The 15739-nt window shown below is 42.6% G+C and overlaps 1 protein-coding gene across 3 annotated transcripts in view; it reads right to left on the bottom strand.

Moving 5' to 3' along the window:
• LDAH (lipid droplet associated hydrolase) overlaps positions 1 to 15739 on the bottom strand; it is a 900338-nt gene that overhangs the window by 16157 nt on the left and 868442 nt on the right. The gene's annotated exons all lie outside the window — the stretch shown is intronic.

Genomic DNA, 15739 nt, shown 5'->3' with positions numbered 1-15739 from the left:
CAACAGTCCTCCAAGAGACACTGTCGCCCAACAAACGGTCCCCCACCACTCACCCCCCACAAATGAAGAGAACCAGAGCCAAAACCGCCAAGGGAACAAGGCAAAGGAGAACCGAGGAAACCAAAAGGTCCCCTAATACAAAAAGAACACCTCCAAGAGTGAGTCCAGCTCACAGAGACCCAAAGGGACCCAAACAGGGAAAGGAGGCCACGCCTATACCAAGCGAAACCCGGGATAAAACCGGGCACAGAGGCATAACAGACGTCTCTCCAATATCCTGCAAGCACGGAATGCCACTGAAGAGGCAACGTCCTCCCAGTGTCTGACCATAGAAAACCAAGGCATTTGACCATGAAAAAGTGTGTAATACACCCAGGTGAGAAACCCCAAGTTTGAGAGCACAGAGTTCATAACAAGACGACACAGAGGGTACTTGCGAGGAAGAAGAAGAAGCAGTCAAGCAAGAAACAGAAAGCAAAAGCAACCCCCAGACTTAGGGCACACTCCAGGCAACCTAAGTTGCCGAACCTACACACAGGTCCCTAAAAAAGGGGACACAAAACCTTAATCGAGGCCCCCCCGAGAAGTAGAGTATACCCTCAGAACCCGAAGGAAGAGTAAACCCTCTTCTGAAATCAATGGAGCAAGGTGAAAGGAAAATCAATACCTTAGCAGACTGAGCTAGCAGAAAAGACTCAACAAGCTCATACATCCAGAGGAGATGCCTTAGACCGCTCTGCCATCCTGACCTGCAGATCCACACCCAGCTGGACCAACCCAGCCTCAGGGATAGAAGACAGGGGAACAAAGAATCCCGAAACAGGTACAGGAATGAGCGTAACGATAGCACAGCCATCCCCACAGAGTACAAGTACAACCCTACTCTGAAAACAGACAACAAGGCCATAGACCGAAGGATCTATCCAAATAAAGGCCCAACAAGTCTGACTTGGAGCCAGCAAGACCCCAGTGGGAACCAATCACCACCTTTCCGCCTCCCATCCAGGAGAAGCCCCAAGCAAGGACTCCATCTCCATAGGGAGGAGAATATCCCCTAAAGAAAAAGGATGATGCCGGAAGGGCAACAACTCTTCAAGGCCCAAAGCCACCGGCTAATGGGAAAATAAATTCCCAACACAGATGTCCTAGAAAAGGACCCCCATACAAATAGCTTGCCAAGAAAAGGCACAGCCAACCCATTCGCCTGCAGAGCAGGGAATCCACGGGAACACTGGCAAGCTGACGAGGGGAATGCAACCCTAAGGCGCACCAGAAATTGGGCATCCACCACCAGCAGCTGGGAAGGAACCAACCACCCTTGAGGCACAAGCCACACAGCTAACCACAAGATGACATGGGCTACTCTTGTGGCAAAGAGTAAAAAATACTCAGAAAACCTGGCCAACCATGACCCGGTCAGGTAGATGGAGCAAGGACATAGCTCAAGTTCCCACAACCGTGGAACACCCCGACCAGCCCTGAGATCCAAGATTCCAAAACCACCCAAAACTGGGTCAGGAAAAAGGCCAAGCAAAAGCTTCAGCAACCGGAAGTCTCAGGAAGAAAAACAGGTCCGGGCACCTAATAGTTCAGGCAAACCTTACCCTAGAACTAAACACCCCAACTGGCCAAAAAGCCAGACACAAGGGATATGGATGCATATCCAGAGAATCCGGATAGTGAGAAGAACTTGAAAGCCCTGACCAAAGGAAGAAACCACCCCTATCTAAAGTCCAACGCTCCTAGGAGCAAGGCTAGAAGTCATATGAAGATACTTCTCAAAGCCTCAGGACAACCAAGGGATACCTCGAGGTAAAAAAAATCCTACTAGCAGGACTAGTCTCCCTATCACCTCCGTACAAACAGAGGACACAAGGAAGAGAAAGGCACTAAGCCTACCCAGCTCTGGAAACCCCAGAGCTAAACAAAGTCCCCACAGGGAACAACCATCACCCGGAAACACAGATCCCTAAAGGGATATCCAACTCACCCGGAGACAATGAGAGACCCAAAGGTCTATTAAAACTCAGACAGACAGTACACGTCAAAGAGTAAGAGCTGTATCTATAAAAACTATAAACAGCTTACGTGTACACCTGCAAGGTGTGAAGAGCTGCAACTGGTTTCAAACTGCAAACCTTCCACATGCTAGACAGCTATCCTGTACAAGCTGTTGGATCAAGCCCAAAAGGACAAATCCAGAGGCCTAAAAAATGAAGGCCAAACCGCTCAACTGTGTTAAGGGGCGTTAAGCCCTCAAACCCTCCACCACATGGGGGAGGCTCTAGGTTCTGATGAAATCAGATGTAACATCAGATGTCAGAGTGACGCAGCGGGAAACTCCCCTTCCCGGCCATCTAGGACTGAAGGCTATAAGGACTGGAACAATCCTTCCCGCCTCACGGACCCAAAGGTCCTCTCAAATGTTTAGTTGAACATGAAAAACAATGATAACCTTAGCACTCAGCTCTTCTACCGAACCAGCCAAGCAGAACATCGCCACATGTCTGAACAGCCGCAAGACCGAACGAACCCGACAGAACCAGCCTGCACCTAGAATTCTAACCGGCAGGCTGCATAAATTCTCCCTCATAAGGGAAAAAACAGAAAACAGGCATATTTAACATAGGACTAACATGTCCAAAACAACTTCCGAAGACGTAACAAAGAGTATCAATCCCAAAAGGTTCCCGAAGGAAACAAAAACAAATAAAAGACATCCCATCGGATACAAATAAAATATAAGGCAACCCAGAGGTTAACGCCCCAAAAGACACAGGCCTACCTGCAGGACCAGCAAACGGAGCCCTATCTTTCATAAAACTGGGAAAGATCTCAAACAAATGACAATCAGAAGATTACCTCATTCCCAAATGTCTAATGAGGTGCACCATTCGAATTAGCAGACTGAAAATCCCTGTATCTTGTAACAATAGGGTCATTCAATAACTGAAAAACATGTCTGAGCAATACGCGAAGTCGCGCAATTCTGTAATGAAAGGCACAACACTCAGGGACAGTTACACCCACGGGGAACTGTAGAGGCCCTCCCCAAGGCGGAAGGCCCGGGATAATAGGGCACAAGCACATTCTCAAAGAAACGTCTGGACTCTGCAGAAAAACAATCGCCAACATTATGTGGAAGCGAAAACGTGCTGCAACCTCGGGGGGGGGGGGGGAACACACCACTCTGCATGGAGAAATCAGAAACTGGGCTACCCGCATGTGTAGAAGTATGAATTGGTAGGGAACTCGCCTCTCAGAGGACAGGACCCCCAGAGGCAGATGGCTCAGCAGTCGCTTGATTTCCTGAGCCCGAGGAACAAGGCGCTCTAAAATGGCATACGGAACAAAACTGATTGACATGTGTCAACGAGGCCAATCCGGATTCGTCACCGGACACAGAATCTGAAATCAAAATAGTCTCACCATCAGAATCCTCCATAACTGGATAGAGGATATATCAATATGGACTAAAGCATGAAAACAAAAAAGGCACCCAACACCCACAATGGCTGGGGCACTCACCACCTCCTATGACCAGACCCCTGCAGACTAGAATATCTCCTTCGCCACACGGTCAGTAATGCGGAAATGGGGAACGGAACTGAACCACGCCCGAACACAAGGTGAACCGAACAGTCCAAAAAAGCGTGCCCAACCAAAAGGCTGCGTCACTCCCAAAGGCCTCAAAGTTCCAACCACGAGACCATAAACATCACACATAAGCAGGTTGAATCACATAACAAACATGATTATAAACCCCCCTCAGGAGATATTAACCCTTGATTCCAAGATACTAACAGAGACTCACTGAGACCCTTATGTCATATAGTTAGACCCGCAAAGGTGTGCCTCTCGAGAAAACATTCACATTACAGTACATTGACGATAAAGTAAAATGAAACGATCTTACCGGAATCAACGCAGTGGAACAGGAACATGGCCTTTCAAGTTTGACGAATAGTATCATTGCCTCCGCCATGGACTTGAGAGAAGAAAGCTGGCAGCGGAGTGAAGTTCGACAACGCTGATTGCTTGAGGAGCTGTTATGAGTCAGGATGGTTTCGCAGAAAGACTCTCCCTGCATCTCTGGACTCTAAATTTCATCCAAGCCCTCACTGAGAGACTGACAGGACTACTTAAAACTCCTGTCCCATGCCGAAGAGTACTACCCTCCATAAGAAACAAAAAGCAAAAATTTTAAATTCTGATACGTCTCTGACAATCTCTTGGGACGAAAGGCAAAGAATGACTGGGGGGTGAGGGGAGTGGAGTATTTAAGCCTTTGGCTGGGGTGTCTTTTCCTCCTCCTGGTTGCCAGGTTCTTATTTCCCAAAAGTAATGAATGCAGCTGTGGACTCTTTCCATTTAAGAAGAAAATAAGGCAAAGAAGGCCAATTATAGTTGTGCAGCTGAAGGCATGCATAATGGGTGAATGGGGGAAAATTCTGCTTGCTAAACTTAACCAACTAGTGTCTTAAGTGCCCAAACGCTTGGTGTTATTAAGTGTTATTAAAAGAAAAGATGATGTTACATAGTGGTAAACAGTCGACTGTGTATATTTTCAAAAATACATTCAATTCACAAAGTAAAACATCAAATAATGTGTTAATATTTGGCTAGATTACAAGTTTTGCGTTGCGGCTTGTAACGCTGAAAATATAGCCTTCTCAGCGTTAAAACAGCACTGCCGCTATTACAAGTGTTGTCGGTATAGCTGTACCGCACACCTTTTAGCCTGTACCGCAACGTCAGTCCCGCACACATAAAAATGACGTTTTTTCATGGGATTCCCATAGCGCCGGTATTACGAGTATTGCAGTGAGGCTAAAAAGTGAGTGTTACAGCCTAAAAACGACAAGATCTGTACCGCCATCTAAAGTCAGTAGTTATGAGTGTTACGCTACAAAGGTGTAACATAAAATAACTAAAGTGTTACAAAGTACACTAAACACCCATAAACTACCTATTAACACCTAAACCGAGGCCATCCCGCATCGCAAACACTATAATAAATTTATTAACCCCTAATCTGCCGCTCCTGACATCGCCGCCATTAAAAATTTTTATTAACCCCTATTCCGCCGCTCCCCGACATCGTCACCACTATACTAAAGTTATTAACCCCTAAACCGCATCAAAAACACTATTTAAATATTAACGCCTAATCTGCCGTCCGCCCACACTGCCGCTATAATAAACCTATTAACCCCTAAACCGCAAGCCCCCACAACGATATATACTAAAATAAACTATTAACCCCTAAACCGAAAGCCCCCACAATGAAATAAACTAATTTAAACTAGTAACCCCTAAACCTAACGACCCCCTAACTTTATATTAAAATTACAATTTCCCTAGCTTAGATTTAGATAGAGCATGCAATTTTAAGCAACTTTCTAATTTACTCCTATTATCAATTTATCTTCGTTCTCTTGCTATCGTTATTTGAAAAAGAAGGCATCTAAGCTATCTTTTGGTTTAGTACACTGGATAGCACATGTTTATTGGTCAGTTAAATTAATCCACCAATCAGCAAGAACAACCCAGGTTGTTCACCAAAAATGGGCTGGCATCTAAACTTACATTCTTGCTTTTTAAATAAAGATACCAAGAGAATGAAGAAAATTTGATAATAGGAGTAAATTAGAAAGTTGCTTAAAATTGCATGCTCTATCTGAATAACGGAAGAAAAAATTTGGGTTCAGTGTCCCTTTAAATTAAATTAAAACTTACCTGTCAAATTAAAAAAAATAATTTTAAACTAACAATAAAACTATTATAATTATTAAACTAAAATTAAACTAACTACCAATTAAATAAAACTAAACTACCAATAAAAAATCCGAACACTACTCTAAAAAGTAAAAAAGTATCTATTTACAAAAAATCAAACACTAAATTACTAAAAATAACAAACAAATTATCGAACATAAAAAAGAATTACACCTAATCCAATAGCCCTATCAAAATAAAAAAGCCCACCCAAAATAAAAAAAACTAGCCTACAATAAACTACCAATGGCCCTTAAAAGGGCCTTTTGTGGGGCATTGCCCCAAAGATATCAGCTCTTTTACCTGTAAAAAAATACAAACACCCCCAACAGTAAAACCCACCACCCAACCAACCCCCGCAAATAAAAAAAACTATCTAAAATAACCTAAACTACCATTGCCCTGAAAAGGGCATTTTTATGGACATTGCCCTTAAAAGGGCATTTAGCTCTTTTACTGCCTAGACACTAAACTAAAAAAAAAAAACACACAAAAAACCCTTAACAAAACCTAACACTAACCTCTGACGATCCAATTACAGTTGTCCAAGTCCCGCTTGAAGGATCCATCCAGCCAGAGAAGTCCTCATCCATGTGGCAAGAAGTCTTCATCCAGGAGGCCTCTTCTATCTTCATCCAGCCGGCGAAGTCCTCATCCATGCGACAAGAAGTCTTCATCCAGGCGGCCTCTTCGATCTTCATCGAGCCGGCGCGGAGCGGGTCCATCCTGAAGACATTAGTTTGGGGGGTGGGGTTTGTATAGTGTTAGGGGGTGTTTGTATTCTTTTAAAGTAAAAGAGCTGTTTATCTCAGGGCAATGCCCTACAAAAGGCCCTTTTAAGGGCCCTTGGTAGTTTATTCTAGAGTAGGGTTTTTTATTTTCGGTTGTGTTTTTTTTTTTTTTAAGGGGCGGGGGCTGACGGTTTAGGGGTTAATAGGTTTATTTAGTTAATAATTGTAACTAATTTAGCTATATTTTTATTATGTTAAAGTTAGGGGGGGTTAGGTTTAGGGGTTAATATAGTTTCATTTAGCTTGTTGCAATGTGGGCGGGGGCTGGCGGTTTAGGGGTTAATAGGTTTATTTAGTTAATAATTGTAATTTAGCTATATTTTTATTATGTTAAAGTTAGGGGGTGTTAGGGTTAGGTTTAGGGGTTAATATAGTTTAATTTAGCTTGTTGCGATGTGGGGGGCTGGCGGTTTAGGGGTTAATAAATGTAGTATAGTGGCGGCGATATTGGGAGTGGCAGATTAGGGGTTAATAATTTTATTTAGGTAGCGGCGATATCGTGAGCGGCAGAGTAGAGGTTAATAACTGTAAGCAGGCGTCAGCGATGTTGGGGGCAGCAGATTAGGGGTGTTTAGACGTAGGGTTTATGTTAGGGTGTTAGGTTTAAACTGTATTTTTATTTCCCCATAGACATCAATGGGGCTGCGTTACAGAACTTTTGTTTTAGCGATCACAGGTGTTTTTTTTTGGCGGCTCTCCCCATTGATCTCTAAGGGGAAATCGTGCACAGGCACGTCTCAGCAGCGCTCTGATTGTGTGCGGTATGGAGCTAAAAAAACAAAAAAAAATGAAACCATGGGGATTAGAAAAAAATTCTGTTACTGTGCATGCAATTTGATGTCATTAAAAAGGCCCTCGGTTTACAACGGTTCAATTTGCACCGTTACAGAATAAGAACCTTTTTTTTCAGTCATCTGACAGCTATTGAAAAGCATTGAGAAGCAGTGCATTGATTAAAAAAGCTAGTAGGTGGAGCTGTCTGCTTGTGTTGCAGCAAAGATATGCAAACCAAGCAAGCTGAAATAAATCAGTTTAACCAGACCGGAGCTATCGAGCAGATTTCAAAGGAACAAGACCTTCCTGTCTATAAATCAGTCCAGATTGGAATGCATAGAAAAAAATGTTTGCAGAAAAATGCAAGTAAAGTCTGTGTTGTATGATTATTTTATTAGGTTTATAATGCTGTTTAGCAAATGTTTTTGTTCATTTTACTTAGTTTAATAATATATTCTGTGTTGTGTGATTATTTTATTAGGTTTATAATGCTGTTTAGTCCTTATTTCAAAGCTTTAAAAATAATGTATTAGGTGTAACTTATGACGATTTTGAGAAAGGCCTGGAACCTAACTCCCTCACTTCCCATTGACTTACATTATAAACAGGGTCTCAATTTACAACGGTTTCAATTTACAACCATTCCTTCTGGAACCTAACCCCGGCGTAAACTGAGGGCTACCTGTACATAAATAAATCAATACAATGACAGATTTACTTAAAAATAGTATTATTTGCAATGAATGTCAACACTCATCAACACATACCACATTTTGTGGTATTGTCACTTTAGTTGACATCAAGAGATAAATGTTGTTAAAATGAATGCATTCATACATGAAAAGGAAAAAAATATGGATTTACCTTAAAGGGACAGTCTACTTGAAAATGTTTATTGTTTAAAAAGACAGATAATCCCTTTATTACCCATTCTCCAGTTTTGCATAACCAACACTGTTATATCCATACCCTTTTTACCTCTGTGATTACCTTGTTTCTAAGCCTCTGCAGACTGCCCCCTTATCTCAGTTCTTTTGACAGATTTTCATTTTAGCCAATCAGTGCTGACTCATAAAAAACTCAACGGGAGTGAGCACAATGTTATCTATATGGCACACAAACTAGCACTGTCTAGCTGCGAAAAACTTGTCAAAATAAGATAAGAGCGTCTTTCAAGGGCTTAGAAATTATCATATGAGCCTACCTGGGTTTCTCTTTCAACAAATAATTACCAAGAAAACAAAGCAAATTTGATGATAAAAACAATCGGAAAGATGCCCTATCTGAATCATGAAAAACATAATTTATGCTTACCTGATAAATTTATTTCTCTTGTAGTGTGTTCAGTCCACGGGTCATCCATTACTTATGGGATATATTCTCCTCCCCAACAGGAAGTTGCAAGAGGATCACCCAAGCAGAGCTGCTATATAGCTCCTCCCCTCACATGTCATACCCAGTCATTCGACCGAAACAAGACGAGAAAGGAGAAACTATAGGGTGCAGTGGTGACTGGAGTTATAATTTAAAATTTAGAACCTGCCTCAAATAGACAGGGCGGGCCGTGGACTGAACACACTACAAGAGAAATAAATTTATCAGGTAAGCATAAATTATGTTTTCTCTTGTTAAGTGTGTTCAGTCCACGGGTCATCCATTACTTATGGGATACCAATACCAAAGCTAAAGTACACGGATGATGGGAGGGACAAGGCATTAACATTAAACAGAAGGAACCACTGCCTGTAGAACCTTTCTCCCAAAAACAGCCTCCGAAGAAGCAAAAGTGTCAAATTTGGAAAATTTGGAAAAAGTATGAAGTGAAGACCAAGTTGCAGCCTTGCAAATCTGTTCAACAGAGGCCTCATTCTTAAAGGCCCAGGTGGAAGCCACAGCTCTAGTGGAATGAGCTGTAATTCTTTCAGGAGGCTGCTGTCCAGCAGTCTCATAGGCTAAGTGTATTATGCTACGAAGCCAAAAAGAGAGAGAGGTAGCCGAAGCCTTTTGACCTCTCCTCTGTCCAGAGTAAACGACAAACAGAGAAGAAGTTTGTCGAAAATCCTTAGTTGCCTGTAAGTAGAACTTCAGAGCACGGACCACATCTAGATTATGCAAAAGACGTTCCTTCTTTGAAGAAGGATTAGGACATAAGGATGGAACAACAATCTCTTGATTGATATTCTTGTTAGAAACAACCTTAGGTAAAAACCCAGGTTTAGTATGCAGGACTACCTTGTCTGAATGAAAGATCAGATAAGGAGAATCACAATGTAAGGCAGATAACTCAGAGACTCTTCAAGCCGAGGAAATAGCCATCAAAAACAGAATTTTCCAAGATAAAAGCTTAATATCAATGGAATGAAGGGGTTCAAACGGAACACCCTGGAGAACTTTAAGAACCAAGTTTAAGCTCCACGGAGGAGCAACAGCTTTAAACACAGGCTTAATCCTAGCCAAAGCCTGACAAAAAGCCTGGACGTCTGGATTCTCTGCCAGACGCTTGTGTAAAAGAATAGACAGAGCAGAAATCTGTCCCTTTAGTGAACTAGCGGATAAGCCCTTTTCTAAACCCTCTTGTAGAAAAGACAATATCCTAGGAATCCTAACCTTACTCCATGAGTAACTCTTGGATTCACACCAATATAAATATTTACGCCATATCTTGTGGTAAATTTTTCTGGTAACAGGTTTCCGAGCCTGTATTAATGTATCAATAACCGAATCCGAAAACCCACGCTTTGATAGAATCAAGCGTTCAATTTCCAAGCAGTCAGCCTCAGAGAAATTAGGTTTGGATGGTTGAAAGGACCCTGAATTAGAAGGTCCTGCCTCAGGGGTAGAGACCATGGTGGACAGGACGACATGTCCACTAGGTCTGCATACCAGGTCCTGCGTGGCCATGCAGGCGCTATCAGAATCACCGATGCTCTCTCCTGTTTGATCCTGGCAATCAGTCGAGGAAGCAACGGAAAAGGTGGAAACACATAAGCTGTGTTGAAAACCCAAGGGGCTGCTAGTGCATCTACCAGCACCGCTCCCGGGTCCCTGGATCCGTAACAAGGAAGCTTGGCGTTCTGGCGAGATGCCATGAGATCCAGATCCGGTTTGCCCCAACGAAGAATTAGTTGGGCAAATACCTCCGGGTGAAGTTCCCACTCCCCCGGATGAAAAGTCTGGCGACTTAAAAAATCCGCCTCCCAGTTCTCCACGCCTGGGATGTAGATCGCTGACAGGTGGCAAGAGTGAGACTCTGCCCAGCGAATTATCTTCGAGACTTCCAACATCGCTAGGGAACTCCTGGTTCCCCCTTGATGATTGATGTAAGCCACAGTCGTGATGTTGTCAGACTGAAATCTGATGAACCTCAGTGCTGCCAACTGAGGCCAAGCTAGAAGAGCATTGAATATTGCCCTTAATTCTAGAATGTTTATTGGGAGGAGTTTCTCCTCCTGAGTCCACGATCCCTGAGCCTTCAGGGAGTTCCAGACTGCTCCCCAGCCTAGTAGGCTGGCATCTGTTGTCACAATCGTCCAATCTGGTCTGCGAAAGGACATTCCTTTGGACAGATGAACCCGAGATAACCACCAGAGAAGAGAATCTCTGGTCTCCTGGTCCAGATTTAGCAAAGGGGACAGATCTGAGTAATCCCCGTTACATTGACTTAGCATGCATAATTGCAGCGGTCTGAGATGTAGGCGCGCAAATGGCACTATGTCCATCGCCGCGACCATTAAGCCGATCACTTCCATGCACTGAGCTACTGATGGGCTTGGAATGGAGTGAAGGACACGGCAAGCATTGAGAAGTTTTGATAGCCTGGACTCCGTCAGGTAAATCTTCATCTCTACAGAATCTATAAGAGTCCCTAGAAAAGGGACCCTTGTGAGTGGTAACAGAGAACTCTTTTCCACGTTCACTTTCCACCCATGCGACCTCAGAAATGCTAGAACTATCTCTGTATGAGACTTTGCATTTTGAAAACTTGACGCTTGTATCAGAATGTCGTCTAGGTACGGAGCCACCGCTATGCCTCGTGGTCTTAGTACCGCCAGAAGAGAGCCCAGAACCTTTGTAAAAATTCTCGGGGCCGTAGCCAACCCGAAGGGAAGCGCTACAAACTGGTAATGCCTGTCTAGAAAGGCAAACCTTAGGTACCGATAATGATCTTTGTGAATCGGTATGTGAAGGTAGGCATCCTTTAAATCCACTGTGGTCATATATTGACCCTCTTGGATCATGGGTAGGATGGACCGAATGGTTTCCATCTTGAACGATGGAACCCTTAGGAATTTGTTTAAGATTTTTAAATCTAAGATTGGTCTGAAGGTTCCCTCTTTCTTGGGAACCACAAACAGATTTGAATAAAACCCTTGCCCCTGTTCCGTCCGCGGAACTGGGTGGATCACTCCCATCACTAAGAGGTCTTGTACACATTGTAGAAATGCCTCTTTCTTTACTAGGTTTGTTGATAACCTTGACAGATGAAACCTCCCTTGTGGAGGAGAAGTCTTGAAATCCAGAAGGTATCCCTGAGATATAATCTCCAGTGTCCAGGGATCCTGTACATCTCTTGCCCAAGCCTGGGCGAAGAGAGAGAGTCTGCCCCCCACTAGATCCGTCTCCAGAAAGGGGGCCCTGACTTCATGCTGTCTTAGGGGCGGAAGTAGGCTTTCTGGCCTGCTTGCCCTTGTTCCATGACTGGTTGCCTTTCCAACCCTGTCTGTAACGAGCAGTAGTTCCTTCCTGTTTTGGAGCGGAGGAAGTTGATGCTGCTCCTGCCTTGAAATTAAGAAAGGCACGAAAATTAGACTGTTTGGCCTTCGATTTGGCCCTGTCCTGAGGAAGGGCGTGGCCCTTACCTCCAGTAATGTCAGCAATAATTTCGTTCAAGCCGGGCCCGAATAAGGTCTGCCCTTTGAAAGGAATGTTTAGTAATTTAGACTTAGAAGTTACATCTGCTGAACAAGATTTAAGCCAAAGCGCCTGTATGGCGAATCCGGAATTTTTAGCCGTAAGTTTGGTTAAATGCACTACGGCATCCGAAACAAACGCATTAGCCAGCTTAAGGGTTCTAATCTTGCTCAGAGACTCATCCAATGGTGCTGTGCGAATCGCCTCTTCCAGAGACTCAAACCAGAATGCCGCTGCAGCAGTGACAGGCGCAATGCATGCAAGAGGCTGTAATATAAAACCTTGTTGAATAAACATTTTCTTAAGATAACCCTCTAATTTTTTATCCATTGGATCTGAGAAAGCACAGCTATCCTCCACCGGGATAGTGGTACGCTTGGCTAAAGTAGAAACTGCTCCCTCCACCTTAGGGATCGTCTGCCATAAGTCTCGTGTGGTGGCGTCTATAGGGAACATTTTTCTAAATATCGGAGGAGGGGAAAAAGGCACACCGGGTCTATCCCACTCCTTACTAATAATCTCTGTAAGCCTCTTTGGTATAGGAAAAACGTCAGTACACACCGGCACCGCGTAGTATTTATCCAGCTTACATAATTTCTCTGGGATTGCCACCGTGTCACAATCATTCAGAGCCGCTAACACCTCCCCTAGCAACACGCGGAGGTTCTCAAGCTTAAATTTAAAATTTGAAATTTCTGAATCCGGTCTCCCCGAATCAGAACCGTCACCCACAGAATGAAGCTCTCCGTCCTCATGTTCTGCAAATTGTGACGCAGTATCAGACATGGCTCTCGTGTCATCGGCGCGCTCTGTCCTTTACCCAGAACTGTCGCGCTTGCCTCTTAACTCTGGCATATTGTATAATACTTCTTTCATAACATTAGCCATATCATGTAAAGTGATTTGTAAGGGCCTTGATGTTCTTGGCGCCTCAATCTCACGCACCTCCCGAGCGGGAGACGAAGGTACTGACACGTGAGGAGAGTTAGACGGCATAACTGCCCCCTCGTTGTCTGGTGATAATTTTTTAAGCGGTACAGATTGATTTTTCAAAGTAACATCAATACAATTGGTACACATATTTCTATTGGGCTCCACAACGGCTTTTAAACATAATGAACAAGCAGATTCCTCTGTATCAGACATGTTTAAACAGACTAGCAATGAAGCTAGCAAGCTTGGAAAATACTTTCAATAAGTTTGCAAGCAATATAAAAAACGCTGCAGCGCTTTTAAAAAAAAAACACAGTTGAGTAACTAAAGAATAATTCAGTTATAGTCAACAATTCTTTAAATGTATTAATTAGCAGAGGATTGCACCCATTAGCAACCGGATGATTAACCCCTCAGTACCCAAAAAAACGGATATCAAATTAATATAAAACGTTTTTATCACAGTCTAACACACTGTCACAGGTCTGCTGTGACTGATTACCTCCCTCAAAAAACGAATTTTGAAGACCCCTGAGCTCTCTAGAGACGTCCTGGATCAAGGAGGAAGAAGCAGGAAGACTGTGCTAGAATTCTAACTGCGCAACAAGGCGCTAAAAAGAGGCCCCTCCCGCTCATTTACAACAGTGGGAGACCTGATATAACGGTTTCTATGCAGAAATATACGTTAGCCATGTGGAAAAAAATTCATGCCCAAAGGATTTATCACCAAAGTACCTCACAAAACGAATAACATGCCAGTAAACGTTTTGAAAATAAACTTCTTTAAATGTCATGCAAAGTTATTACTAAGCCTGCAACCAGTCGCTACCACTGCAGATAAGGCTTAAGCATTATTTCAATATTAACAGTATTTTCACAGTCAAATTCTAGTCCCTAGAAAATAACTCTAGTGTGCATACATTTATCAGCCTGATACCAGTCACTACTACTGCATTTAAGGCTGTACTTACATCATACGGGTAACAGCAGTATTTTCCTAGTCAATTCCATTCCCAGAAAATATTGTACTGCACATACCTCATTTTCGGTGGACCCCACATGCTATTCCCATGTTCTGAAGTTACCCCACTCCTCAGAATGTCGAGAACAGCCAGTGGATCTTAGTTACGCCTGCTAAGATCATAGAAAACGCAGGCAGTTTCTTCTTCCAAATACTGCCTGAGATAGAAAAAACAGCACACTCCGGTGCCATTTAAAATAACAAACTTTTGATTGAAGAATAATTAAGTAAAAACTCCAACTCCTCCCGCGACCTCCTTCTTTGTTGAGGGTTGCAAGAGAATGACTGGGTATGACATGTGAGGGGAGGAGCTATATAGCAGCTCTGCTTGGGTGATCCTCTTGCAACTTCCTGTTGGGGAGGAGAATATATCCCATAAGTAATGGATGACCCGTGGACTGAACACACTTAACAAGAGAAATTTAATTTTGACTAGACTGTCCCTTTAAAACTGTATGAAATTTATGAATATGAAACTGAAATATTATATGAAGTATTATAATACATACAAATATTGTAAGATACAAATGTTGATGGGTAAAGAGTCTGCACAATATAGTGACAAATCAAATCATCTAAAACCCATAAAATAAAACATAAAACAGCAAATTGACACTTATTAAACTAATTAATGTGGCAATATTGGGAAAGGTACATTTCAGAAGAAAATATTTTCAATTACACACTGGCCAGTTTTAAGTATCTCTAAAGCTGCACTCAGTGTGAGACTGGAATAATTTAGTGCCTCATCTTCCATCAGCTTCAGCACACAAGAAGCAAACAGGATCCAGCAATAACGTTTCTATTTCACGGGCGTTGGCGTAGCCAGGTGTTAAGATTGGCTTTTAACTTATGATCACTATAACTACTAAACACTATAAATTTTTCAAAGTGGTAACTTGCCAACTGTAAAGCAACTTGTGTTTTACTGCTTGTTTTCATAAACTTCCAACCCTTATGATTTTAAACAGCTTGCCCAGTCTATAAACTACAAATCAAAAAGGATGCCAATCTTCTACTTTTCTTTCTTTAAACTTTTATGAAAGAGTTAAAGGGATAAGTTATTCATCCCTTGCACCTCTGCCCCCTATAGCACAGGTAAATCTTCTGGAAGAGAAGAAGAGAAGGAAGTTAAAAAATAAAATGTTATTACATATAATATATATTTTTGGCCGCGAATCTGCAGGGGGCGGCATTGCACCAGCAGTTCACAAGAACTGCTGGTGCAGTTATAAATGCCGACAGCGCATGCTACATTGTATCATGTCCGCTTGCACTATGTTAAATATACCCTATTTTGTCATTATTTAAACAGCTAATAAAACTAAATAAAAAAATGCATCTACATTTTATTCTCAGACTAATCTTTTCTCTGAATGCATCATTCTACCTAGCATTTATTCAGTGTTTAATATCCCTTTAAATACATAGAGTTGGCAGGTGATAAAATTACATGCAAGACATTTTCAGCTATAATGGCCATTTAAAAAGTCTCTATGTAACTCAAGGAGTAAATGTAAATATAGGTGAT

The sequence above is a fragment of the Bombina bombina genome, chromosome 4 (genome assembly GCF_027579735.1).
Source record: "Bombina bombina isolate aBomBom1 chromosome 4, aBomBom1.pri, whole genome shotgun sequence".
In the NCBI taxonomy this organism is placed as follows: domain Eukaryota; kingdom Metazoa; phylum Chordata; class Amphibia; order Anura; family Bombinatoridae; genus Bombina; species Bombina bombina.
This window is presented reverse-complemented; position numbering and strand designations above follow the sequence as displayed.